Here is a 27,298-nt window from a genome sequence, read left to right as displayed (position 1 = left end):
ATGCTTTGATTTGGATTTCCTGCATGGCAGAATGGGGTTGGACTGGATGGCCCTTGCGGCCTCTTCCAACTTGATGATTCTATGATTCTATAGTACTCTGATCCTATTGTGATTTTAATTGTTTTTAAATGTATAAAGTTATAAAGTTATAAAGTCTTATAATGCATTCCATGCACTGATGGACTATTGCACTATAATTTTTTTATTGATTGATTTTATACCCTGCCTTTCTCCCAAAATAGGATTCTCTTAAAGGGGTTTGTTTTTTATAAAAAGAAAAGAACGTATAATGTCTTGGAATTTAAAATTATGATAGATAGATAGATAGATAGATAGATAGATAGATAGATAGATAGATAGATAGATAGATCAGTCTTGGAATTAAAAAGTGTGTGTGTGTGTGTGTGTGTGTGTGTATGTCTTGGAATTAAAAATCCCTCTTGGAAGTGGGAATGAAATGTTGTGTGGATGCAGCCTGGGTTCTTAGCTCAGCTCAGAAGTTGGAATGCAGTGTCTCAAAGCATGAACAGAGTGTCTCTGAGGATGTACAAAGTGGCTGCCGTTCATTGCTTGAGCAGCTGCACTTTGCTTTATCGAGCTGAATTTATCTGATGTAAACACCTTCAGAGGAAGGACTCAGTTTGCATCTGCACTGAAAAAATAATCCAGTTTGATGCAACTTTAACTGCCCTTGGCTCCATGTTGTGGAATGCTGGGATTTGTAGTTTGTTGCGGCACCTGACAGAGATGGCTAAACCGCTCCTCAGAACTACAAATCCCAAGATTCCATAGCATGGAGCCATAACGAAAGTTAAAGTGGTGCCATCCTGAGGTAAACGCTCGACCCTCTTTTTGTGTGGGGTGGGTAGGGCTCTTAGCCTCTCAAAATGGTGGCACTTAGTCTGGACCCCCCCTTCCCAAAATCCTGACTACATCCCTGATATTTCACTAGGACTTGGGAGACCGAGGTTGGAAAGCTGCAGCCTATTGGAGTGAGCTTGGTCCATCATTCTCAGGCTGATCTACTGGCTTTGGTTACAGGAAACAAATAACTCCTTTGTTGAAACAGCTTCACTTGCTACTGGTCTGTATCTGGGTAGAATTCAAATTGCTGGTTATGACTTACAAAGTCATATGGCTATAGGGTGAAAACTCTCTACCTTCAGCTCCTTGAAGGAAAGGAAAGGTATAATTGTAACAAATGTGTAATAGAATTTTTTCAATGGAATGTAAAGGTTTGGTTTTAGAGAGGCCATTATACCTCCATCTGAATTTAACGCCAAGAGCAGCAGAAGTCCCAGGCAGTGGGGTTTGCAAGATGAGCTCAAATATTGCAAAGTCTTTTCCTTTCTTTCTTGTTGGATGATTAAACTTTTGTGAATTAAGGTGGTTCTGACCTCAGAAACAGGAAGGAAAATCGGTAGTTATTCTCCTTTCATTTCAGTCCATGTGGAAGAAAAGGGCCTACGCATAGTCCAAAATAAATGTAAGCAATAAATGCAGACCTGTTAGAAGATTCTTTATTTAAAAACTTTTATTCAAATGAAGGAACAAGAAAATAATATCTAAGATAATCTAGGGCTTCAACTTTTAAGGTCCATGATCCCTCTCCCTTAATAATGTAGCAGGATTCATGCCTGATGACAATAAAGTAACACAGAATGTATTAAGAGTATATTAAAGAGGACAAAAAAGAGACAGAGAGAAAGGTGAAACTATTATAGGAGGAGAGGGACTTCAAGATCAATTCTATTAATTATATCAGAGAAATATTAAAACTTGCCCCCAGATCTGTTCAGAAATTCCTAGTCTGTCCCATCTTATACACACAGCAGAAGTAACTTGTCAAGGCTGTAGGACTGCCTGACAATAACATGCTCCCCAAAGGGAAATGTGGGTTGATATAGCAACAATGAGACAACCTAGTAACAGAAGCCCTCCTCTCGAGGACTGACTGGTGATAGGAAGAATAGATGGAGAGAGGTGCTAATATGCATGCAGCCTTTCTAAAGTCATATTTTCTAGTCATTTGGCTCCGCTATATTTTAGCAGGAAAGTCTCCAAGGTGAGTCCACAGGGCATGTAGTTGATCACAAAGCTTCTTATTTCCAGGGAAACAAAGGCTTTGTTTGTGATTCTCCAGAAAAGGAAAGAAGAAAGATGAAATAGGTAGAAGGATGGTTGTAGTGTTAGATCTGCCAGAGCTGGAACTGAGATATTCTGCTGCTGGCTGCATTCCTCTTGTTTTTCTTTTACACACCCCGCCTTCTCCCTCTGCCTGGAGATACTTTATCAGGCACTGTGAGCTAAGATCCAATTCATGGGTCTCATGGATAGCCTGCAACCCCAGGTGAGGGACTAGGACTGGGGAGCCTATACAGTGGTACCTTGCCAACAAGAAAGAAGAAGGGATCATAGGTAGTGCAGAGAAGTGGCCCAGAAAGGCAAAGATAAAGAAAGCACTGAGCAGAAAGTCAGGAGCAGAAGCATGGAGGGAGACAGAAAGAAACAGGAGAGTGGTACAGAAAAAATAAGAGTTGTGCTCTTTTTCTCTCCCTCACTCCCCCTCTCTCTCACCAGCTGTGAGGTTGGCAAAGAGTCCATCACTTCCACAGAGAGCTCATGGGAATGTACAAACAAGAAGAATACCTGGGTGGAGTTCTTTCCTCCCTTCCTTTCTTTCTCTCTCTGCCATCCACTCTACCATTCATGCTCTAGGCAATGCTGAGTGCAAATCCCCTTGGCCTGTCAAAAAGGAAACCTTTTTTGGTGACTCAAACAGCAGCTGTTTCTTATACCAGGATCCCCACCACACACACACAAACACACACACACACACTCCTTTTTTTTTTGCTATAAAAGTCACCCATTGACGCAAATCCTCCCACCCCCCAGATTTAGAATCCTATTATTGACAGTGACAAGAAGAAACGGCACACTCCCCTCACCACTTTCCCAGGTGCAGGAGATGCACTTCTGTCTCACTCCACTAATCCCTTGTTTTATCAGTAGAGGGAGGAAAATTCCCATCCCATTCTGGGAGATGAGATTTACCCAGAGGAGAGAGATGGCATTCAGCGTAAGGAGCAACGTCTGTGATTGATGATAGAGGGGGGACTACTCATAGTTGAACAGTCAAGATGTGAGAAGGATGTAGTCCAGCTCTGAGGAATGTCCTGTAGGCCTGTGTCTCTGCTTCTGTGCAATGGAAAAGGATATTTTGAGAACTCTTGAAGAAGTTGCTAGATATAATAACATGGCCATCCTCCAAGGTGGGGAGGCTTGAAATGGCCCACATAAAACTGGTTGGAGTATTTAATGTTCTACCTGTTCTACATCTGAATGCAAATCTACTTATCACTGGGATTTATACATGATGCTAGTATTTCCCCCTTTCCCAGAAAGCAGATAAAACCAGCTGGCTCCAAAGAGCCAATTTCTCCACTGTCTAACTTCCCTCATGACCTCTGCTGTGGTGGAAATATTCCTTGTTGAAATAAAAAAACTATAGAAAGATGGAGTCACCTTTGTCAGCCAGAGAGATGGTTTTTGAAATAAAGGCTTAGAGTTTAGAGAAACTAGAGCAAAGGAATAAGGAGTGCATCTTGACCTGGATGGAAGCTGGCACCAGTAAAAAGACATAACATAAACTACTGAGATAAGGACATTCAGAAGCAAGGTTAGGAGGAAAGCCACTGAATTCCTACAGGAGGGGGTAAGGAGTGATGATGCAGTTTTAATGTATGCATGTATTTCTGTTCTGATTGTAAGAATTCTGTATGTTTAAATTGTAATTAGCCAATCAAGTGTATAGAAGAAGCTTCTTTGTCTTGAATAATATAAAAAGAGCCATTTTGTCTTGTTCGGGGTCTCAGCTTTTGGAACTTGAATTCCACTGAGTTCATTGTTTTCCTTTGTCGACAATTGGAAATAAACTTATGGATTTTCAATTACTAGGTCCTCTTGCCAATTCTATTGTTCTGCAAATCCTAGAAATTTAAGTTTCCTGAAATTTCTGTTACACTGCTCCTGTTGCCATTTTTACCATCAGGATTCTAGACTCTGAATGAAGAATGAGTAGGAGCTTTGAAGAATGAGTTGGAGCAAACAGTGGAACCCTGTTTGTTGACTACCAAAGTGATAAAATAAGTTTGTGTGTAGAAAGCACTGCCTGTTACATATTTTGTTAGAAGCTTGCTTGCAAAATAACAGTCATGCAGCATCGTGAAGACAAGTGGATTGTTTGTTAACATGAAGATCACAATTCATGCCCTCAGATGAAGTGTTGCCACAGCTCTTCAAAAGAGGATTACATCAAAGACAAAATCTGAGGTACTGCTGACATGGTCCAGACTAGATAAGCAACTTCCAACCAGAGGCCCTGCCTGGCATTGAACTCGGGTGCAGTTTGGGTTTGACACAGGGTTAGGAACAATTAACCCTTAAAAGTGTTCTTGGACTACACTTCCAAGTATTCTTCACCACTGGCTATGCTGGATAGGACTGCTTTGGAGTTGTTGGCAAACAACATCTGGTAGGCTGTAAGATCCACACCTGGGTCAAAAAAAAGTCTCTTGGTCTTTTCCTCTGGCAAGAACTACATTCCAGCCTGGTCAAGCTGGAATTTCTCCAGAGGAGGAAAACCAAGATGGTGAAAGGTCTAGAAACCAAGCAGCATGAGTAACATTTGAGGGAGTTGAATATATTGAATATGTGTCACTACATAGATGAGAAGCCATCTCAGAATCCTATGTACATTACATTGAATACCACAAGAAAAAGGTGAGTTTATAAATATGTTTAAGTGCAAAGAAAAAAGAAAAAAGGAGAGTATAATGAAACTTTTTAACAATGGAACATGAGAAATCTTCAGAAAGAGGATTAATGCCAGAGGTGTATATCTAGTGCAATGAACAGATGCAAGGGACAAATTCATATATGCTGCACTGTTTGAATGATTGGGGTTGTGGTGTCTGCTTGCAGATCAGCTAAGAAAAAAAAGGTCTACTTTTTCAGAGAAGTCTGTGTCACAGCATCTTAAGTGAAGAAAGACCCCTTCTATAATGTTTGCTTTGGAAGTAAGGAAACACCTCAGTGGGAGTGGCTTATGGAAGTCAGCAAAGCACCCACACAAATAGCTCAACAGAGGAAAGAGTATGTGTGTAAGAAGAACATAGTAATATTAAAAAGGCAGAATGGTGGGGTGAGGTGGAATAGGCAATGTTTTCATCCACCTCTGTGTCTTGTTTGTGTTTAGACTGTCTCTGGGTGTGCTGAACCTGGTGCTATCACTGATTGTGTGCAACCTTTCTCAGGGCCTCCTGCTGCTTGAGCCTCCCCAGGAACCTGAATCAAAGCTCACTGAAGTCAATGGGAGGCTTTCCATTCACTTCAGTGGATTTTAGCTCTGATACTAGAAGATCAATGCAGTTTCCTCCTTTTCTCCCGAGTTTTCATCTTCTCTTCAGTATCAGCACTATAGCTAAAATCAAAAGAAATATGTGCTGAAAAAAATGAAAGAGCAATTGAGGTAGGAGAGGTTTCAGTATTCTTTAGCCAGTTGGAAAGGTGTAGAAAAGCCATCTAGAATGGTGCATGGCATCATGGGATCATGGCATCCAGTATGCTGACTCTACACTGTGTCTCCGCTCACAGGCCGGCACTTTGTGCCAGTGTGTACTGTGCCTGTCTCCCCATACCAACCTGCAAGAATGTTAAGATCATCAGGGGAAGGCTTTCTCTTAGTCATGCCACCATCACAGTCTCACTTGGTGAGAACATGAGAGAGAGTCTTCTCAGTGGTTGTTCCCACCTTATACAGTATAAAATTACATTAAAATTCAAAAATTACTCTCTCTCTCTCTCTCTCTCTCTCTATATATATATATATATATATATGTATTTTAATATAATTTTATACTGTTTTAATGAAATGATGTTAATTGTTTTAAGATTCTTCTTATTAAATTTTTTAGCAATTTTATCTGTGAGCTGCCTTGGGTCTCTTTCTGGGTGCAAGGTGACATATTTGTTTATTTATTTAATTGTAGAGGCTTTGTTATTTTATGTTGTGAAGCTATGTCACTGACACAGTACATAACCATGCTATGAACTGTGATGGTGCACAACAGGGCACCACATTATGCATCTGCAATAGTCATGCTGCTAGCTCGGCTTGCATAATGGTCCCAATGGTGTAGCTAGATCTCCCCTCCCGAGAATATGAACAATGTGCAATGGAGTAGTTCAAATTTATGCAAATATAAGTCAGTTGACAATGATCTGACTTCACAACAGGATGTTCTGTATATGTGTCGTGTGCTTTCAAGTCATTTCTGACTTATGGCGACCCTAACATGGGGTTTTCTTGGCAAGATTTGTTCAGAGGAAGTTACCTATGGTTAACTATACTGGCTCATATATACACACCAGTTCTAATAGTTTTCATCTCATGTAGACAGATATTTTCTATGGCTAGTGGACCTTAATTGCCTATATAAAACCAGGCCCACTCCCAGTTACTGTAAGAATTACAACTAAGATCAGAGGGACCGGGGAATCCCAAGGTACACCTATCAGACATCTGAAAATTTACTTTTTTGGACTCTATAAACCCCCAACATTCCCCCAGAAAGCATGGCCACTGTGGGATTCTGTGAGCTTTAATCCAAAATAGTAACTTTTCCAAGCTCTGACCCTTTTTGTGATAAAGCTGGTAGCACTGAATAGTGGTAATGTTTAAGTTAAGGCCTAAATATACTAAAGCTACCAGATCCCATCTGATCTTAGAAGCTAACTATGTTCAGCTCCGATTAGTGCTTGGATGGGAGATTGCTAAAAAATACCAGTTGCTGTGGGCTATATTTCAGAGGAAAGAATTAGCAAAACCTCCTCTGAGTATTCCTTACCTAAGAAAACCTTGCAAAATTCATGGGGTTGCCATAAATCAGCAAGTGACTTAAAGGCACATGTGTGCATGCATGCACACACGCACACAGTCTAGCCAGGAAGTTGTCCGGTTAGTATGGAGCTATAGGGTTATCAAAGCAGACAGGTCAAGACAAAAAGTAAAATCAAAGTCAAAGAAACTAAGACCTTGCATAGCTTCAAACAGACCTTTTAGTCTGGAACTCTCAGCAGAAGGTTGCTGTAGGAAGCTAACACCAGTTGAAGCCTTCGGTAACTGAAAGGTGGTCAACACTTCCTCTCATGGAGGACGTGACCGCTCTGTTGAAATAATAATATTTATTTGTATCCCGCCTCTCCCTGTATTGGATACTCTTGCTTAAGTATTACTCTTGTAACCTGAGTCTTCTTTAAAGGTGGAGGAATGAAGATTCTTCTGGAGACTCATTAGTGGAGACAGAAGATGATGGTAGGATTGTGTCCTTTGGTGAGGAAGGCTTGAGGTAAGGCACTGACAGTCCCTCCCTTGAGGAAGCAGGCTCCTCCTCCTCCTCCTCCTCCTCCTCCTCCTCCTCCTCCTCCTCCTCCTCCTCCTCCTCTAGAAACTGGAAAGTCCAAGGGATAGATAGCTGTACCTCCACCACCTCCTCCTCCACCACCTCCTCCTCCTCCTCCTCTTCTGCTATGTCCTGGAAAGTCCAAGGGACAGATGTCATAACACAAGGGGGTTTCAGACGATACCATTACCCCCTTCCAATGAAAAAATCCCAGTGTTTTGACCCTTTACGTTTTAGCTCTTCTGTGATACTGGTTATTATCATGCCCAAGTTCATGTTTCTGCTTCTCTTTTTTATATATATATTCAACTTTTGTGAGACATGGGGAAGGTCTCCATGTGGGAGCTATTGGAAAAGAATTGTAAGTAGTAGAATTAACAGAAAGCACTTCATTTACAGTTACACTGTTGGGGCCTTATGCCGTAAGCAGAGATTTTGCATGTAACAAACCATAGCTTTATTTACAATTTAGTTTCCTTAACAAATCTTTTCAATTTAGAGAAACTTGAACGGAAACGTTGAAGTTTATTGGTGAGATGTGATCCTCAGGTTTGGTGTCAGTTAATGAAGTGTCTCCCAACAACTGCCTTATCCATTTCTTGCCTTAGAGAGAGACTTTACTGGTCGATTCTACAGCCTTTGAATAATAACAGGTTACTGTAGCTCCCAGAAGTGTGTGATTTTCCAGTGTTGCTCAAGTGTGGAGGCATTACTACTGAATAATCACTAATCCTTTCATTATTGGTCATCCTTGCTCAGTTGGTATTCAACTAACTCCAGCAGTATAATGTGAACATAGCATTGTGCCAATGCTGGGTGGTGGGGGTGGGTAGTTTTCCCTTCCATCCCCTTTCCTTTCATAACATGCATTTTTAAAGCCTGAGGCTAAGGATTGTCTTGTCCTACTTTTATCAATGGGCATGCCACTCTGAGTCTTTGCTAGGAAGGAAGCTAGCTTTATCCTTCCTTTTGCTCTGTACCAAACATGTGTCCTATGTTTCCTGGACATGCAGATCTACGTCCTCGTCACTTTATAGAAAATGCAAGCTGCCTTAGCTTCTGTTGTAACCCTTTGCTTAGGTGTGTGTGTGTGTGTGTGTGTGTGTGTGTGTGCTTGTGTACCCCTGCCTGGGTGGTAAAGTACTCCACAGCTCAGCCTTGAAATTATCCTGTAGCCTTCAGGCCCTTTTCTTACTAAGCAGTCCAGAATGGCCTGTGAGTTCAGGCACCACAGCTCCTCAGTCTGGTCTGCTCCTGCTTGTTCCACCATGTGCTATTGTTGCTCTGGTCTTCAGTTATGAAGTCTAGGGAAAGCTGCATAGACCCTGTGACTCACTAAGTGGAATGCTACCAACTAATCACAAGCTGTTGTCTGTCAGATGCTTGACTAGTCCTAAACCCTCCACCTGCCCTTTTTCTGCAATGCTAAGCAGGATAAATAAGTAAATGAATTGAGCATGGAGTATTCACTAGCCCAATCTTCCAGTGGAGATTTTGTTGTTGTTAACTTCGACTTATGGCAACCCTATGAATGAGAGACCTTCAAGTCATCCTGTCATCAGCAGCCCTGCTCAGGAAGACTCAGGGCCATGGCTTCCTTGATTGTGTCTATCCATCTGTAGTCTTCCTCATTTCCTACTGCAGTCCACCTTCCTAAGCATAGGGAGTCATGTTTTCTCATGATATGTCCAAAGTACAACAGGCTCATGTTTAGTCATCTTGGCTTGTAGGGAGAGTTGCCTACTGGTTATTCCCTCCTCCCACCTGCTGGATGACAACATTAGCCAGTAGTGTTTGATTGATTCTATATCACTGAGGCAGTGCATCTGATCTAGTTTTTGGAGAGTTTTAATGGAGCTATTCAAGTTCTGAAATTATTATTTTTGGGGGGGGGGAGTTAAGTACATTGGACAACTCCTTTAAAGGTGCTATTAAAACCTGTAGTGGATTCACTGCCACAATAATATTGGCACCATTGGTTGCTAGTGGCGTTAGCACGCCAGCATCCCATTTGGCATATAAAGTCCTACATACATACATGAAGAAGAACATTCTCCACCTTCACATTAACACTGAATGTTCAGCTACCAGGTAGTGTAGCCGGTGGTCATATTGGTATCAAGGTAGGACCAGCCCATGACCCTGCTTCATCTTGCAAGCATTTTGTTCTACATGAAGGAAAAGGTGTGAATAAGATCTGAGGTTCACCCCTCATGGCCTGCTAAGCTCCAGGTACATGTGGCAGCCTACAGGGGTCTTGGTCAACCTTTTGGTGTTGATGGCTTTCTTAGTCTGCAAATAAGGGTGTGTTTCGGGGGGTGGGGGTGGGGGTGGTGGAAACTTAAGTGCCTGGCAGCTGATTTATGCATGAACTGAGGGGCTGTTTTTAGAGTGGTGGGTTATAAGTTGTGTAGATCCAAGTAAATTAAGGTGAGGTTGTGGCTTCCTAGCCATTACAGGTGACCATTTATATGCCTACCACTTGCTAGGAATGCATGCAACAGCCTCTCTTATCCTCTTGGTATTTATCCAGCTCCTTAATGTCTTTAATGTGGCACTATTGCTACTGCCTGAGTGAAATCCACATAGGCTCTCTGGGCTGCATTCCTTTTATCAGCTAGATCAGTGATTATTTTAAGAAGGCTATTAGTAGGCTCTGGCAGAGCTTTTTAATTTTTTAAAAAAACATATAACAATAAAGCCCACACTGCTCATTGGCTATGAGAAAAGCATTTCTCTTGCACATTTACATTATTGATTTGGCATTTTCCATGGATGGCTATTTTTTGCTCCAGTTAATTGGTTCGACTAATTTCTTATTTAGTTTGTAGGTCCAGAGGATTACATTTACTACCTTTCTCCACAGTCCCATGACTTACTAAAGATAGATAATGTATTATTATTATTATTATTATTATTCGTAAAGCACTCTGCTTTTTAAAAAAATCTCTTGGTTATCTTCCAGATGGGCCTTCAGATTTACGTCAAGCTCAATGCTTCCATTATTCCATCTTTGTGCTTGCCTTTTTTTTTTAAGGTCTAGCATCATAAGCTCAGATATATGAATAAGAATTGTAGGCAGCTTCCTGGGTTGGACATATGAAGTTACTTACTGACACCTAATATAACAGATTCCCTGCTGCAAAAAGATGCTAACCAGTATAAAGAGATTCTGGGTGCTTTCTCTTCAGTTCAGTTTCCTTGTCTTATCCAAATGATTCAAGGAAGGGAAATGGCATCTCAAGTCCCCTCTTCTTTCTAAAGCAAGCCTTTATAAATTGATAGATGCTCCCTGTCAGCTTTCAGCACTTCATCCTACTACCTTCTAGCCATCAAAAGTAAAAAGGACCTGTGATGCTTCCAAGAATGCTTAGGAATATACTGGTGAGTTTCTAGTGATAAAAAAATGTCTGCTATTATCCAGTCACTTATAAACAGCCAGTTTTGGGCAATAGAAGGGGGGATTTTCAGAGGTCTCCGCAGTTCAGTTCTTAGACTCCACATCAGAACATGCCTGAGAACATTGTAAGCTTCTTTGTGTTCCATTCAGAAGAAAAGTAAGATATAAACCAAATGAATAAACCCTTTAGCTCATCTTTGGCTAAGACAGGAGAGAGGAATATATGGCACATGGAAAGCTGCTGGGCTGCAGACTCCATCGTCCCTAACAACTACAGCCAATTGTGAGGTATTGTGATAGTTGCAATTCACTACCACCATCTAGAGGACCAGATGGTCACCATGTCCAGACTAAAGCACAAGGAATATAAGGGAGCCCTGGTGGCACAGTGATTAAATGCCTATACTGCAACCACAACGTTGTGAGTCCCAGGGCTCCAAAGTTGACTCAGCCGTCTCTCTTTTCGTAGTTCAGTAAACTGAGTATCCAGCTTGTTGGGGGCAATTGGCTTACAGATTGTAAACCACTTAGAGAGTGCTGAGGTCACTGTTAAGCAGTATAGACATGTAAATGCTATTGCTATTGCTAAAACCTGCTCCCGAAAAAGCCTGTCACCACTGGGTCCTATTTCTTCTCACTGCCACTTTTGCTCATCCCATCCCCATAATTGGCTGGTACCATCTCAGCATATCATGACCTACAAGAAGAACACATATGCACATGGGGCAAATAAGGAAACGTTGCTACCTCTCCCAGCCCAGAACAAAGAAGTCGTCACTCTGCACTTCTACTGCCTTTGGTGGTGGCTGCTGTTGACAGAAGACCTTTCCAGGGGCCTATGAGAGACAACTGCATTCTCTGTTTGCTGACTTCCTGTTGCCTGTCACTTTGGCATGAATAACAGTAGGAGTAAGAGAACACAAAGGGTGGTGCTAGAAGTCACTTTTTGGACCACTCTGAGAACCAGCTAGCATAACCATTGGCCCTTGAATCATTCAGTGATGGTAGGGCCCTGCTGGTTTTTGGAACTGTAGTACAAAAGATAACTTTTCCCAAGCTCCACAAAAAGTATTTTATAGACTCATAGGGCTCATACCCACTTGCAGTTTAAATTGTGCTAAACTGATTCCTTGCTGCACTTTAGAAGTTGAATCCAAAAGGTCCCTTGTACCCACTATCCAAGTGATTTTTTTCCCAATGGAATCAGTTCATTTTATGGAATGTTTGTCATTCCCATTGGTGTTCCTCTTCAAAATACATGTCAGTCAAATGACGTAAACCTGTGCGGCGGGGGGGGGCATATTACACACACGTATACACACACACACACATCTTTCTTCCTTCACAGCTGTGTCTCACAAACACACTTTTCTCCCCTCACATAATGGCAGCAGTGGCCGGCTCTGGCCCCTGGTGGTCCCTGACGCCTCCGGCCCAGGTGCAGCGAGCATCGGAGAATGGGTGGAGCTCCCTGACTCCAGGATGCTACATGATGTCACACTCCATGAACCTCTTCCCTTACTTCTCCCATGCAGAATCCTTTGTAATGTTTTTTGTACTAGTTACCTGTAAAGCATAATTCCTATATACCACTGAATGTAGTAATGACATCAACAACTAGCAAAATTACACCTTAAATTTACAATAGCATGTGCCCAGCCTAAATGTATTTAAATTTACATAGTTTCATGTCATTAAAGAGAAAATTCAATAGGACAACAATAGAATTAGAAATAAAAATCTTTAAGAACTACATCAGAATTATGTTCTTTTATTATTATTATTATTATTATTATTATTATTATCATTAGTAATAGTAATAGTAGTAGATAAATTAAAACATCAGGTTTGCATAATCAATAATGGTACAAATAATGTAGAAACTGCAGACAAATCCATAGGGTGATATAAATGCAATAATACCAATAATAATAACCAGGAACAAGGATTTCATCACTTAGGAGCTTACTGCTCTGCTTAAATAAACATTTTACCTCGTCCAAATTCAGCTGGGTCCTACTGCAAGGATTTTGCCACCAAAGACGCCAGGTGAGTATAGCCCGACTGCAACCCGGGTCCCAGAAGAGCTCCAGCAGCCTTACAGTATTTTGAAGACGGGAGCTTTCCAACTTGGAAAAATGTTCTCCTGGGACCTGAGCTGCAGCTGTGCTGTAGGCGCCCAGCGGCTTTAGCAGCAAAATCCTTGTGGTAGGACCTGGCTGCCTCCCGATTTAGGCTTGAATTTGGAAGAGGTAAGCCGGGTTATTTAAGTGGAGCGATAAGCTCCAAAGTGAACATCTCAACTAAATCAGAACTAATTTCTTGCTTTCGAAGCTGTGAACTTGTGAATCACTTCATCGAAATCAATATGTTTTGCCAACCCACTTTCAATTGATAATATCGCAACATACAGCTGGCTGGATACTGAAGGACACGGTCAGGAAAAATACAAGTGCACCTAGGAAAGCCAGTCCATTAAGAAACCTGGGTTTAGAATATCAGCTGTCAAAATCCCAAGGAATATTCCAGCACCAATAACCAGTGCGGATAAGAAAAGGGCTAGAGTGGGCCAAAGCATCTCACACACATCCACTGTGGAGACACAATGATTTAACAGGACATCTGATTTCTATATAACACACTGGGAGACATGGCTATATCATTACCAGTCTGTATTTTCAGCAGGATGGGTAATTCTCAGCACCAAAATGTAAAGTTATTTCATTTCATCTGTCTCAATTACACATTAACAACAATTTGTAGTGCACATGAATAATCAACACACAGCAGGTCTGCTCTGATAGTCTTCATGTTATATATAAAATGTCTTGTATCTGCCCAAATTTGAAGGAAATTTCTTTTTATTTGCTTTTGGGACACAAACACATGACACACACACACGTCAGAGCTATATGTTTCTTATACTGGAATCTTGACTATCATACAGTATCTGTACAACAAGTGTTAATGAATCCTACTTTTAGATACAGGGATTAGACCTTTTATCCCACATGGCCATCTTGGCCTCTTTCGGAATGCTTCTAGAGATAATCCAGAGAGAGAAGGGAGAGAATAATGAAAATAGATCAAGAAGTGGGAGAAACAGATTTTAAATGGAAAACAGAATTTAAGAAACAGGAGCATCTTTCTTGAGAACCTCAAGCAAGTTTAAATCAGGGGTTCTGCAGGAAGTGGCAATGCCAAGAAGAAAGAGCAAAGTAAGAAATAAGTCTAATTTCCTTGGGACTTCGTCTTGTGTTCACTGAGGCCAAAGCTCTTTGATCCCTTTAATTGTCACAGGAAAGTGCAAAAGTCCCAGGACCATCTGAACTATTAAAAGCAATAGGCTCAGTAGGTTTTCCCCACCATGCTCTTGTTGAGCTGTAGTCATCAGACAAAAGGAATAAATGAGCCCTGAAGTTCTATTTGATGTATTGATTTTTATTATATTTCTACTCTACCTTTTTCCTAGCATGGAGAAAGACAGTGCTACTACTCAGTGAGCTGTTCCGTGGTGAGCATCCAGGGGAGAAACATATAGCTGTAGTCAATGGCCACAAATCTCCCATCCTGGAAGAAAAGTGGAATATAAATTCCATAAATAAATACAAATAAATAGTCCCAGTCTCTGGCACTTTGGGGGGGGGAAACCTGCTGCTCTCCATCAGAGAACTCCGACATTTAACCATGCAGCTTGAGAGGTGACCTTGGCCCTCCCCTAGTCAGCTTCATAGGGTCATTGTGAGGATAAAAAGCCATAATCCTGCACTTGCTCCTTGGAAGTGTGGCTATATGTGTTATAAATGAATAATCATTTATTCAAAAGAGCCCGGGTGGCACAGTGGTTAAATGCCGCTACTGCAGCCACAACATTGTGAGTTCAATCCCAGGAGGCTCCAAGGTTGACTCTGCCTTCCATCCTTTCATAGGTTGGTAAAATAAATACCCATCTGATTGTGGGCAATTAGCTTACAGATTGTAAACCGCTTAGAGTGTTGAGTTCACTGACAAGTGGTGTAGAAATGTAAATGCTATTGCTATAACCATTACAATATACCTACACAAACAACCCATCCTACTTTATCAAATAAAGTTACCTCAGAGACTGTGTAATCAATGGTAAGTTTCTGAAAGGAAAACCCAAAAATGTCACACATATACTTCATTTGAGAGGCATGGGGGTGTAAAAAGAAGATCCAAGGGAGTGAGTTAGAATAGAATTGGGAGAAATGGCAAGAAAGGCACCCCCAAATATTTCCAGGCATAGAAGATTGTCCCTTCTCAAGGAAAATGGAGAGGGGGAAAGCCAACCTGAGAGCTCTACCTAATTATAGCAGCTGATCACAAGGGTTGGACCCAGCAGGGAGCCCCACAGGGAGCTGAAGTCAGGCACTAGCATGGCATGGCTGGCAAATTGGTGGTTCTGTGTGGCTGCCCCAAGAGCAGGTGATGGTGGCAGAGGTGACCAAGGGAGCTCACGGGCAATGAAGAGGAGGGTGAAGTGAAAGCGATTGCTGGGCACAGAGGAGACAAGCAGGCTGTGCTTGTCCGGCAACAACAATCAGAGAATAGGACTCAGAGCAATGGAATTAAACTACAGGAAAAGATATTCTTCCTCAACATTAGGAAGAATTCTGGATAGTAAGAGCTGTTTGACAATGGAATGTGCCACCTCGGAGAGTAGTGGAGTCTCCTTCTTTGGAGTTTTTTTTTAAAACAGAGGCTGGATGGCCATCTGTCAGGAATGCATGACAGAATGGTGTGGGACTGGATGGCTCTTGTGGTCTCTTCCAACTCTATGATTCTAACTATTACAGCTACAGTTGCAGCCCTGGAGCAATGCATCCAGAATCCAACACGTCCCGGACATGGGATACAGAGGAGGGCCCATCAACATAACCACAGTCATGGTTGTCTTCACTCCCTCAGCTGCTACTGACTGAAGAAGGACTTCAAGCACATGGACAGCAACAGTGGAGGCTACTACAATAGATGGCCTGCTGCAGAGCCACAGCAGGTATGGAGGACTAGCTGCACCCAAGGAGGAGTTGGTGGTGACATCCTAGATGGAGGCCCACTCCAGCCTGCCCTTTGCATAAAACCAAGGCTTAGCCCGAAGTAACTGAGAACAAGGCACCCTGTAGGACTGGATGATGCTTTGCAACATGCCTGTAGTGTAACCAATGAACAGAATCCATAAGCCTTTTATTCTTGTTCAGTTCTTTCTTGTGTAATTGTCTAGACTGGCAGTGTTTCTGTAACTGGGCCTTTCTGCATGACATTTTTAGAATGCTATAAAGAGTATTTAAAAAGGAACATTGAGGAAGGTGACAGGCAAAACAAGAACAAAGACTCAGTGTGAATAGATTCCGGGAGGAGGGGACCGTGTTAGTCCGTCAAGGCAAAAACAATAGAGTGCTAATGGAGTGGGTGAAGAGAACCACTGCAACCAAGTCTGGGAACAGCTTTTCTTTTTTGGCACAAGGCAGCCTGCTGCTGTGTAAGATCTGCCTTTGAATCTTATAGTGCAAAGGAATAAATGGTTAGTGAGGCCGGCAGTTCTGGCATTATAAAGCTTCCTGGGTAAACCTGAACTGCAGCATAAATAAGCTGCTAAGCATCTCCAACTGAGCTGTCTGCCTCTGTTTTGCCTCAAGGCTTGAATAATTTTCTTTTCTTTCCAAGGAGATTCACTGTCATGAAGTCAGAGAATCCATATCCCGGAAGACTGCTTTTTGGCTCAGCGACTGGGGCTAGATTGCACAGATCTGCTAAGCGCATGGTTGTGCAGGTTCTCTGAAAAGGAAGCATTCAAAGAGGTAGCCATGTTGCAGCAGAAAAATAGTTTTGTGGTACCTTTAAGATTAACCCATTTATATCAGCATAACCTATTGTGGGCTACAGTCAACTTCTTCCTTTTCAAAGAAAAGGACATGTGTCTGTCCATGTGTGTTCATGCATTACAAATCTGGAAAGCGTGTCTCCTAATTTCTGTGCTGCCTCTTCATGACACAGTGAGCACAGCAACCCTTCGGAGCCATAACTCCTTATAAGGCAGAATTTGGCAGATGTCAGCCTTGCAAGATCTATCTTGTTTTTCAGTCAGAACCATGAGCTCCATCAACTGGAGCTACCACATATACTCAACTATAGGTCGACCTCATGTATAAGTTGAGGGCAGGTTTTGGGGCCAAAATTATGGATTTTGATAGGACATGTGGATAAGTTGAGGGTAAAACATAGTAACAAAGAATCTAAAAATAAAGCAAAGGAAACCAATGCCAAAGAACTTACAAAATTCCAGCAGGCATAACGGTTTGTGCTCACCCTAAAGGCTGGATGGATGAGAGAGTAAAAGGAGGTCAGTGCTTCTTTTAAGCACTCCCAGGATGAACTAAGCGCTCACCTTTTGTCAATCTATTCACAAAATGGAGAGGGCTCCTTTATTTTTTAAAATAAGAGTTGAAGTACACTTCTTACATTGACTCATGGATAAGTCGATCCAGGTTTTTGGGGTCAATTTTTGACTAACATTTCTAGACTTATACATGAGTATATACACTACCTGCAAAATAGGGCTTCAAGTGGGCAGACACACACAGAAAATAATGAAGAAACAAAGACCCTTTCACAGTACATAATTATAATGCAATGATTCCACTTTAAAAGCCATGGTTCTGTCCTGTGGGTTCCTGGGATTTGCAGTTAAGGATTCAGTTTCAGATTTAGGACTTTAGAATTCTCAGCCAGGGAGCTCCTCTGGAGCCTTTGACCAAACTATAAGCCCCAGGATTCCATAGGATGGAGCCAAAGCAGTTAAGGTGGAATCAAAGTGCTATAATGATATAGTGTGAACAGGCCCCAAGATATAATCCAAAACCAAGCTCACAAACTTTTTCACACACAAAATCCATGAACCACATGTTCTTTTCCAATAACCTAATCTGATGGGGGAAAGCTTTTAGTTGTTGCTATTGTTAGACAGCAGGTTCACAAATTATTTTTGTGGGTTTTTTGGGCTAAATGGCCATTTTCTAGAAGAGATTCAGAAATGTTTGCTGATCTGTTGAAAGTTACTCAAAAATCTGCTGGAAAATTGCAGTCTTTACCCCATGTGGATTTTCATACTTTCTAAAGCTTTTCCTGCTAGTATTTTAGTGACTTTCATGGCTTTGCTTTTCACTTGCCCTGCCACCGCAATGCTTGGAAAACAAATAATAGTTTTCTAAAAGTTTCTCCATCCATTACCAATGGTAACGTTACAATCCCAGGTTGTTGCATGCCCTCAAGTCCTTTCTGACTTATGGCAACCCCGTTGTTGTTGTTGTTGTTGTTGTGTGCCTTCAAATCATTTCTGTCTCATAGGTTTCTGACTTATGGCGACCCTAAAATGAGCCAGTGATGGGGTTTTATTGACAAGTTTCTTCAGAGGGGGTTTGCCATTGTCATCCTCTGAGGAGCAGAGTATGTGACTTGCCCAAGGTCACCCAGTGCGTTTACATGGCTAAACCAGGATTTGAACCATGGCCTCTGACCCTAAGGCAATCCTATCATGGGTTTTTCTTGGCAAGTTTCTTCAGGGGGGATTTGCTATAGGTATAGAACCCCAGAGTAGGGCTGAGTATAGAGAGTTACATTTGCATTGGTCTGACTCAGAGTTTGCAAATATTACTTTAAAAAGTAATATATCAGTATGAGTACACACATTAGTGGTATACTAAATTAATTTGAAATTAAGTAAAAAAAAAAATTCATATATGCTCCCAAATCCCACAAATGGTCTTCAAAAGTAAATTGTTACTTGTTACATTACTGTTGTTCAGGTGCTAAAATATACAGTCTGGTCTGTGTTGGTATTTGTTGCTCTAAAATGTAAAGGGTAATGATCCTCTTTGCCTTTCCCTATACCAGAGGTAAGCAAAGAGTCAACTGCCAGTTGATGTTGCACTGCAGCTTTCAGCATCCCTTACTCCTGCTATACTGGCGGGCCAGTGGGTAAAGAAATCCTAAAACATCTGGACTTCAGTTTGGAGTTTAACTACATCTGGATTTCAGCTCCTTCTGCCCTCCCCAGTTCTACACCGACCTCTTCAATGCCCTTCACATAAGTTATCTTCTGAATTGGAACTGTTCCAGTTTCTTTTGTCTCTGTCTCTGTGCCTCTCTTCTTCTAAACCTCCTCTGAGGAATGTGGTTCATTTAACTAGCACATGACATTTTAATATTTTAGCCAATTCCTTGAGGCCAGTTCACATCACCAAACATTTCCCTCAGTGTGTAGAGAAATCCAATGGTTGCTGCACTGTCTGGTGAAGTAGTCACAATAATAATACTCCTTACAGTATTGGATAAATGCTTCACAAACTCAATCAGTCATAATTACCCCCTAATATAAGGTTTGCCAGTATTTTGATCCCCACATTATAAATGCAAAGCTGAGAATTAATGCTAAGCAAGATGATTTTACCAAAAACGAATTGACATTCCTGTGCAGATGTATTCAGAAGCATCTCCCAATCAGCGAGGTTTACTCCCAGGATTATAGCCTAGTCAGTTTTGAGGAGGAGGAGGAGGAGGAGGAGGAGGAGGAGGAGGAGGAATTCAAACAAGGGATTCCCTAGCTTTTACTCACTGTGTTTTATTGCTGTGTTTGATTGCTCTGACCTATACTCAGATTGCTGTTCAGTGAACAATTTTCCCCCACTCATTCAATTATACACTGAATAATCATTGAAGCATCTAGAGCTAGAGATGGCAGGTGATGGTGGTGTCTGTTTCACTTCTGTTACATTTGTGTTTGTGGGGGTTTTTTTTTACCTCAAGATTTTTCTCTCCTAGAAGTTTGCAAATTTTCTTCAAAAATAAATCAAAATGAAATCATCCCCTATTTGTACCAGGCAGATTCAATAAATACACCTATTTCTAGCATGGAAAGTTTATTTTACACCTATATAGGGATGAAAGATAAAGTGCTCCTCAGAGAAAGAGATTTTAAAGCAATCTAATTCAGCCCTGACAGACTTCCAGAACTGGCAGTTCTATTTTTTTATAGACCTCCCCCAATTTTATTGATAAGGTGGATAGTCCTAGGAAAGCTCATGAACCACAGAAACAGAGGCAATCCTGGAGCAACACGGGACATTATCAGACAAGGGAAATTGGAAGAATAATCCAGTGGCAATTCAAACGCAATCATGGGGTTTAACGTTATTGCGTGATAGAGTACCACACGCAATTCCGGGCAATGGGAAGTCAGTCCGAACGCAATCATGGGGTTTCACATTATTGCATGAGTGGTGATCACACGCAATTTCGGGCAATGGCAAGCTATTTTCGAGCAATGGGAAGTCAGTTCGAATGCAATTCGAATTCATGTAAATTCGCTGAACTAGCGAATTCACGTGAATGTGTTCTGACCTCCACTTTCTTTTCATTCGAAATTAAGAGAAATTCCTCTTATGGCATGCTTTCTTCCTCAGGCTAATTTGAATTAACAAAGATTTGTATATTACTTTATAAGGCCCTATGTGGATTCTATGCAAGGACTTGGTACAAACCATTCTGATCAGACAGTTAACCAGACAATAATTATTAGAACAACAACAGCATCTGCTAGCCCCAGTTGAGACCAGCACTTCAATCTGCTACAATCTGTACAAACACAAACTGACAGTTCCAATGCAGAATTTCCTTGAACCATAACTATGGAAGCCAGAATTCTGTAGATGCAATGGATCAATGGGATCTACCTATGTGTTGAGCAACAATTGCTCTACTGGGTCTACTCGAGTTTGCTCTATCGAACAGGATTTCAGCAATGGTCTTTAGATTCCTTAGTGCTTGAGTACGTATATATGCTCAGTCCTCGGTTAAAGTAGGAGATGAGGTGGAAATGTGCAGGGGAGAAATGCTTAAATCTGCCACTCCCCAGAGATAATGTATTCTGCATGTATCTCACATGCAGAATAGAGTGGGCCCTCAGTGTTCACCAGGGTTTGGTTTAAGGACCCTGCGTGGATATCAAAATCCATGGATGTTCAAGTCTCATTAAATACAATGGATAGTAACATGGTGTCCCTTATGTAAAATGGCAAAAACAAGGTATGCTTTTCAGAATTTATACAGTCAGCCCTTCTTATACAGAGATTTTTTTATACATGGATTCAAGCATCCACGGTTTGAAAATGTTCAAAAAAAGTATAAATTTCAAATATCAAACCTTGATTTTCCATTTTTTATAAGGGACACCATTCTGCTATGTCATTATATTTAAAGGGACTTGAGCATACACGGATTTCGTTATACACGGGGGATCTTGGAACCAAACCCCAGCGTATAACAAGGGTCCACTGTATATCTTTTGAATATTTTCAAGGCATGGATGCTTGAATGTATGGATAAAGAATCTGTGACTACAGAGAGCTGACTGTAATTGGTATTCACAAGCAGAAGGGGCTTCTGATGATCAAAACTCTAAATATCATAGAATGTCAGGCACCACCCATTTTACTCATAACAAACCTTCCAGTGCTTTTAATGAACTGGACTGCATATCAAATATTAAAGTATTAGCTGGACAGTCAGTGTGGCATAGTGACTTGAGTGTTCAATTATGGCTCTGAAGACCAGGATTCATTTCCCAGCTCGACCATAAAACCCACTGGGTGATCTTGGGCAAGTCACATGCTCTCAGCTTCAGGGGAAGGCAATGCAAACATCCTCTGAACAAATCTTGCCAAGAAAACCCCATGATAGTTTTGCCTTAGGGTTGCCATAAGTCAGAAAGACTTGAAGGCACACAACAACAAGCTACTTTAAACCTGGCAACAGTAAATAATTTGCTAAAATTTTGTTACATGGGGGAAAATAACTATTGCTGAGTGCTGATACTGGCCAGGGTTTGTGAAAGAACATTCTAAGCCATACCATATTTCTGGCTAGCTGAAGCGTTCATGGAGTCCTGTATTTCTCTGTTTCAATATAGTGGGGGGAAATAGATTTGTTCTTTCATGTGGCTACAGAGCACTCTTCACTCTGCTTTGGAGGGAACTAAGTACAGTGAAATTATTTGTAGGAAATATTGTTTAATGGCACTTGCCCTGTTCCTCCTGAGCATTTGAACCTTGCCCTTAGCCTTTTTGAAGACCATTTTGTCTCAGACAATGCAGGAACCACTCTGCCTTTTGTAAATATGAGAGCAACAAAGAATTTATGGATGCAGTTCTTTGTGGACAGGGGAGGGAAAGAAAGAGAGGAAAGCAACAAAGAAGCTACCTAGTTAATAGTCACATTAAGCTCCATTAGAATAACTGAGGGCTAGGAATAGGACCCCACATATGGCCTCAACACTTCCTTCTTCACTTCATGTTCAGAAGATGTAGGAGTATTTGTAATAACCTTTGCAGAACTAGCTAAGGTCCGTTCCAATGGTGCAGTCGGCCCTCTGTATCCACAGATATTTTTATGCGTGGATTCAAGCATCCACGGCATATATATATATATATATATATATATATTTCCAAAAAGCAAACCTTGATTTGACCATTTTATATAAGGGGTGCCATTTTACTATGCCATTATAGATAATGTAACCTGAGCATCCACTGATTTTGGTATCCATGGGGGGGGGGGGTTTGTCCTAGAACCAAACCAAATCAGATAACAATGGTCCACTGTAGTTCTATATAGGTACAAGGGAGTCTTGTCGCTTCTTATACCAAGGCCTTTCCCCTTCAGGCTTACTAAACAGAACAGGTCACAAAAGCCTAGCTTCTCTAAGATGCTTTCTAGGGTGGCCATCTGTCCTTCTTTCCAGAGAAAAGTCCACTGCTTAAAGGGTTGTGAAGCCACAGTATAGCTATGGTGGGCTAAAATGAGAATTCTGCCCCACAATGAAATTTTCCTTCAGCCCCAAAATTTCTACTGTTGCAATAATTTAAAGCTCCAGATGAGCTTTTAGAACTATAGGTTAAGCATCCAAAGGAAAGTGGCAGACAAAATGACCAAAGGAATGCAAACTTAGCAGACAGAAGAGTTCTAGATGTGAATGATTTCACTGCCTCACTGTCTGAAAGTGTAGAAACCTGAGAATATTTCATTTTGGGAGGCAGAATTCATATTTGGTGGCATACTGTCTTTATTTTCGCCCCCGAAAGATATATCCCTGCAATGAAGGCACCCTCTTTTTCAAGTAGGGGTGGCATAATGTAACCCCAAAGTCTGTTTTTGAGCCCCCAAGGCTCCCAGGCTCCCCACTGGATTCTCTCTCCCAATTTTATTTTAAATTAAGAAGCCCCCAACCACAAAAGATTGGGATTTTTTTAAATCATACCCACATTCAGGCCCATTTGGTCAATGTGACCCAAACCCCACCACAAACTGTGGTTGTGCCCTACTTCTATTTTAATGGCTTTCCAGTTGAATTCTGGATTAAAGATAAATTTATTTATTTATTTATTTATTTATTTATTTATTTATTTATTTATTTGTATCCCACTCTTTTCCCAGGACTGGGACTCAGAGCGGCTTCACAGTATTTAAAAATAAAAATAAAAATAGTACAATTATATAAAAAGTACATTGAAAAGAATTTTTAAACTGGTCCAACATTGAACATCCCAGCCTGTTCTTATAGTAAATCCCTAAATGCCTGTGTGAACAGGTAGGTCTTCACTTGCCGGTGGAAGGCCATCAAGGAGGGAGCCGTTCTGATCTCCCTGGGCAGGGAGTTCCAGAGTCTAGGGGCAGCCACTGAGAAGGCCCTCTCTCGCATCCCCACCAACCGTATTTGTGATGTGTTGCCATACTTGTGTGTGTATGTGGCTTCAGGTTGCCTGTTGACTTAGGGCAACCCCATGAATCTCATAGGGTTTTCTTAGGCAAGAAATACTGAGAGGTGATTTTGCCAGTTCTGTCCTCTGAAATATAACTTGCAGCACCTGATATCTATTGGTGGTCCCCTAGCTAAGTATTAACTCAAGCTGACCCTGCTTAGCTTCTAAATTCAGACAGGAACTGGTGCCTTTGATATTGGGGGAGAGAGTGTCCTTTATTTTATTACATTAAATGCAAAGAGACATTGAAACTGTCCAGCAGTTGTTATCACCTGGATAGGAGTCTGAGCAGGCATGCAAGTAATTTGCTTGCTGTCTTCCCTGTGGTAGTGCTGTGCATTACATTTCAGTAATGATGAATCTACAGCATCAGCATTTATGTACATGTTGTGCACCCTCTTTTTGTCACTTTTATCTTTGAGATGCCTCTCTCTCTCTCTCTCTCTCTCTCTCTCTCCCAGCAACATCTAGGTCTGCATCTGCAATGCAGAAATAATGCAGTTTGACACCACTTTAACTGCCATGGCTCAGTACTATGGAATTCTAGAATTTGTATTTTGGTGAAGACTCCAGTGCTCTCTGACAGGGAAAGCTAAATATCTCACAAAACTAAACCCCAGAATTCCATAGTATTAAAACATGACAGTTAAAATAGTGTCAAAATGCATTGTTTCTGCAGTGCAGCTGAAACCTAAGTGGCCTAAAAGCCAGTTGGATTGGAAACTGTAGTGGTGATGAGGCAATATTCCCCACCACACACAAAGGCAGCAATCTAGTTTACAGGCCATGTTGCGAGTGGCTGTCATGTCCAATGTCTTGCTGCCCCCTTTCAACATCTGCTGCTTGAAGGAACTGCCTCAGTCTTCCTAATGGTAGGACTAGTTCTGTGCTTTACTATGCTCCCTCCTACTTGCTTCTCCATAATTGCTTGTTTGTCTCTCATCTAAATCTATATTTGGAAATAGTCCAGAATACAGCATTCCTGGATGAGCATTTGGGTCAAATCTAGTCAGGATTTTGCATATGCTTTCACTATGAGATATTTCTTTAAAAACTAGATATCCACATTTATATAGAATCATAGAATCATAGAGCTGTAAGAGACTGCAAGGGCCATCCAGTCCAACCCCCTGCCATGCAGGAAATCCAAATCAAAGCATCCCCGACAGATGGCCACCCAGCCTCCGTTTGAAGACCTCCAAGGAGGGAGACTCCACTACACTCTGAGGAAGTGTGTTCCACTGTTGAACAGCCCTTACTGTCAGGAAGTTCCTCCTAATGCTGCAAGAATGGCTCTGAACCTGCTGTGCATCAGGTAAAACTAACAGTTTATGGTAGGTTAGAGTGCTTATTTAGGTAGAAAACTGCATGCTTGGCAGTGCTTGAAACACACAGGGCCACACTTTGTGTGTGGTGGGGAATGTTGGGAAGGATATCTGTGATACAGATGAATGTGTTGCCCAAAATTTTGTTTTTCTTTCAGACATTGCCGATATTGCATGTCTTCAAACCTTTGGACATATGGCAAAAGGATATCCTTAAATTTGTATGGAATAGGAAAAGAGCCAGAATTAAAATGAAGATACTCTGTGATGTTAAAAGCTGAGGGGGAATGAGTCTTCCTAATTTAAAAATTTATTACTTTGCAGTGGTATTTGCAGTGGATGTTTTATATATTTTTTTGCAATTGCTCATTTTTCAGTGTGGTATTTATACCCTTTTTGAAATTATACTGGTCTCTCTACTCCAGTGTTTATTTTATCCTTTATTTCTGTACAGAGGTGTCTTTTGGTAATTGGAAGTGGGTTATATTTTACACACATTATTTTCTTTGATAGAACCCTTTAGTTTGGTTCAAATGGAAAAAGAAACATCTTTCCTGGATATTAGTAAACAAATATGATATAATCATAAAATCTAATTAATACTTGGCGTCTCCCTGGCAATTTTATGGCAATTTTATTTAACTCTCTCTTTCTAATCTTTTTTTCAGCCATGGCAAAAACAGCTACTCTATGTGTTACACAGTCGTTGGTGTCACTCAAAAGGAATTGGACCAAATCAACAGTAGAGCTCCCAATTTTGTTTGTCAGCAAGGGTGTTAAAAATTTCTTTCTAGGGTCACTGTACAATGGACAAATTAACAAGTAATGAACAATATCCTCCACCTGAGGCTGGCTGCAGATGCATAATCTGTTCTCAAAAGGCACTTTGTTGTAGCATCCGTCTAGAACTGCAGTAGGCATTATTTGAAGTCGTAGCTCAGTGAAGGCAATTCTCAAAGTAGGCGACTTGAGTTTAGTCAAATATCTGGCTCTAAAATGTTCAGTCTTCAAAAGGGAGAACCAAAAGGAAAATTGTGAGGTCCTAACTGACTGCAGATCTTTTCTTGAATCAGTCCAAAGGAGGAATTCCCTTAATTGCCTCTTATCCAATATGCTTTAAACAGAGGCTGGACGGCCATCTATTGGGGATGCTTTGATCTGGATTTCCTGTATGGCAGTGGGTTGGACTGGATGGTCCTTGCGGTCTCTTCCAACTCTGTTATTCTATGATTCTATGCTGCATATTGCTTATGTCAAGATGGTGGCACTCATGTGGACAGGACACCGCAATTAGGCCGCCACCGTGCTGTGCTAGGGTTAGGGACCATGCGGTTGGTGCACAGTCCCTAACCCTAATATCGGCGGCAGCACAGCACTTCAGGACCATCTGTTCCAGGCCATAGTTTATGTTGAGATCCAAATTTACTTGAAACAACTGGAATCTCTCCCTTTGACTTTACTGAAATGTTGGATCTGGCCCAAAAGGAAAATCAAGACTAGCAGGTACACAACAGTAGAGCTGCACAGTGAGTCTTCTGAACTTTTATGCCCTCAGCTGCAGCAACTGCTAATGTAAATCTCTTAAGGCAAGCTGTTGGTCCAAATATAACATACCTTACAGTGCAAAAGTTTTGGCCATGGACAATAGTTTAGTGAATTTGAACAAGGAATTGAGAAATGGAAAATTATAATGTATCTTTTATACATGAAGTTATATATTTCCATATGCCTCCAAATATTTGTTTATCTTTTAAATTGTACTCATTCTTTCAATTTACAAAGGATCCGGGGGAGTATGTGTAAAGTACAGATAGCTAGAGGTAATCTCTGATCTGATAAAGCAAAAAAGATAAGGAACAAGTGTACTGGGAAGTAGATTTTATTGAATAGAAAATGTAGGTCCCAATGCATTTAAAGAACAATACCACTCATTCAGACTCTGGAATCTTTTTGTTTGTTTTTGTTTCCTGGCTGCAAAAAGAGTAGCTGCCTACAAGTCTCCTGAATAAGACTCAATAGATGCTCATATTTTTTCCTGTCAAATACTATGGAGACAGTATCCATTCTTTCTCCAGGAGGTATGCTTCTCTTTGACCAGTTCTTCTCAAAACAATCAGACTGCTTCCAGATATCTAGTCAACATATTCCCAAGGGCCCAATCCTAGGATATCTGCTTCCCTTTTCATTCTGGATATCTGGGTGTGAACCAATGCTTCTGAAAAAGGGATGACCATGTAAAGATGTCTTTTACTATCTTGTGGTTCAGCTTCCGCAATG

Source organism: Sceloporus occidentalis, unplaced genomic scaffold (assembly GCF_023333645.1).
Source record: "Sceloporus occidentalis isolate IW3139 unplaced genomic scaffold, rSceOcc1.0.p SCAF_4, whole genome shotgun sequence".
NCBI lineage: Eukaryota > Metazoa > Chordata > Lepidosauria > Squamata > Phrynosomatidae > Sceloporus > Sceloporus occidentalis.
This window is presented reverse-complemented; position numbering follows the sequence as displayed.